The sequence below is a fragment of the Musa acuminata genome, unplaced genomic scaffold (genome assembly GCF_036884655.1).
Source record: "Musa acuminata AAA Group cultivar baxijiao unplaced genomic scaffold, Cavendish_Baxijiao_AAA HiC_scaffold_116, whole genome shotgun sequence".
In the NCBI taxonomy this organism is placed as follows: domain Eukaryota; kingdom Viridiplantae; phylum Streptophyta; class Magnoliopsida; order Zingiberales; family Musaceae; genus Musa; species Musa acuminata.
In genome coordinates this window covers 2,501-5,000 of record NW_027020395.1, presented here as the reverse complement: position 1 = coordinate 5,000, position 2,500 = coordinate 2,501, and positions in this window count along the sequence as shown.

Below are 2,500 nucleotides of genomic sequence, written 5' to 3'. Positions count from 1 at the left end.
CACCCGGGGGGTTCCAGGGTGCTGAGATGGCTGACATTTTGCTCCGCTCACGACGGTCACCGCGCGACGCAAGAACAGCCCAAAAACAGGCCAAAACGGCCCAAAAACGGGCCAAAACTGGCCATTTTTGGCTGCGCGAGCGAGCGGAGAGCGGCGGACAGCGAGCTAAGCGAGAGGCAGCACCGTCCCTGCTATACGAAAGCCCCATCCAGCCCTGTGCCACCCGGGGGGTTCCAGGGTGCTGAGATGGCTGACATTTTGCTCCGCTCACGACGGTCACCGCGCGACGCAAGAACAGCCCAAAAACAGGCCAAAACGGCCCAAAAACGGGCCAAAACTGGCCATTTTTGGCTGCGCGAGCGAGCAGCGAGCGGCGGACAGCGAGCGAAGCGAGAGGCATCACCGTCCCTGCTATACGAAAGCCCCATCCAGCCCTGTGCCACCCGGGGGGTTCCAGGGTGCTGAGATGGCTGACATTTTGCTCCGCTCAAGATGGTCACCGCGCAACGCAAAAACAGGCCAAAAACTGGCCAAAACGGGCCAAAACTGGCCATTTTTGGCTGCGCGAGCGAGCGGCGAGCGGCGGACAGCGAGCGAAGCGAGAGGCAGCACCGTCCCTGCTATACGAAAGCCCCATCCAGCCCTGTGCCACCCGGGGGGTTCCAGGGTGCTGAGATGGCTGACATTTTGCTCCGCTCACGACGGTCACCGCGCGACGCAAGAACAGGCCAAAAACTGGCCAAAACGGCCCAAAAACGGGCCAAAACTGGCCATTTTTGGCTGCGCGAGCGAGCGGCGAGCGGCGGACAACGAGCGAAGCGAGAGGCAGCACCATCCCTGCTATACGAAAGCCCCATCCAGCCCTGTGCCACCCGGGGGGTTCCAGGGTGCTGAGATGGCTGACATTTTGCTCCGCTCACGACGGTCACCGCGCGACGCAAGAACAGCCCAAAAACAGGCCAAAACGGCCCAAAAACGGGACAAAACTGGCCATTTTTGGCTGCGCGAGCGAGCGGCGAGCGGCGGACAGCGAGCTAAGCGAGAGGCAGCACCGTCCCTGCTATACGAAAGCCCCATCCAGCCCTGTGCCACCCGGGGGGTTCCAGGGTGCTGAGATGGCTGACATTTTGCTCCGCTCACGACGGTCACCGCGCGACGCAAGAACAGGCCAAAAACAGGCCAAAACGGCCCAAAAACGGGCCAAAACTGGCCATTTTTGGCTGCGTGAGCGAGCAGCGAGCGGCGGACAGCGAGCGAAGCGAGAGGCATCACCGTCCCTGCTATACGAAAGCCCCATCCAGCCCTGTGCCACCCGGGGGGTTCCAGGGTGCTGAGATGGCTGACATTTTGCTCCGCTCAAGATGGTCACCGCGCAACGCAAAAACAGGCCAAAAACTGGCCAAAACGGGCCAAAACTGGCCATTTTTGGCTGCGCGAGCGAGCGGCGAGCGGCGAACAGCGAGCGAAGCGAGAGGCAGCACCGTCCCTGCTATACGAAAGCCCCATCCAGCCCTGTGCCACCCGGGGGGTTCCAGGGTGCTGAGATGGCTGACATTTTGCTCCGCTCACGACGGTCACCGCGCGACGCAAGAACAGGCCAAAAACTGGCCAAAACGGCCCAAAAACGGGCCAAAACTGGCCATTTTTGGCTGCGCGAGCGAGCGGCGAGCGGCGGACAGCGAGCGAAGCGAGAGGCAGCACCGTCCCTGCTATACGAAAGCCCCATCCAGCCCTGTGCCACCCGGGGGGTTCCAGGGTGCTGAGATGGCTGACATTTTGCTCCGCTCACGACGGTCACCGCGCGACGCAAGAACAGCCCAAAAACAGGCCAAAACGGCCCAAAAACGGGACAAAACTGGCCATTTTTGGCTGCGCGAGCGAGCGGCGAGCGGCGGACAGCGAGCGAAGCGAGAGGCAGCACCGTCCCTGCTATACGAAAGCCCCATCCAGCCCTGTGCCACCCGGGGGGTTCCAGGGTGCTGAGATGGCTGACATTTTGCTCCGCTCACGACGGTCACCGCGCGACGCAAGAACAGCCCAAAAACAGGCCAAAACGGCCCAAAAACGGGCCAAAACTGGCCATTTTTGGCTGCGCGAGCGAGCAGCGAGCGGCGGACAGCGAGCGAAGCGAGAGGCATCACCGTCCCTGCTATACGAAAGCCCCATCCAGCCCTGTGCCACCCGGGGGGTTCCAGGGTGCTGAGATGGCTGACATTTTGCTCCGCTCAAGATGGTCACCGCGCAACGCAAAAACAGGCCAAAAACTGGCCAAAACGGGCCAAAACTGGCCATTTTTGGCTGCGCGAGCGAGCGGCGAGCGGCGAACAGCGAGCGAAGCGAGAGGCAGCACCGTCCCTGCTATACGAAAGCCCCATCCAGCCCTGTGCCACCCGGGGGGTTCCAGGGTGCTGAGATGGCTGACATTTTGCTCCGCTCACGACGGTCACCGCGCGACGCAAGAACAGGCCAAAAACTGGCCAAAACGGCCCAAAAACGGGCC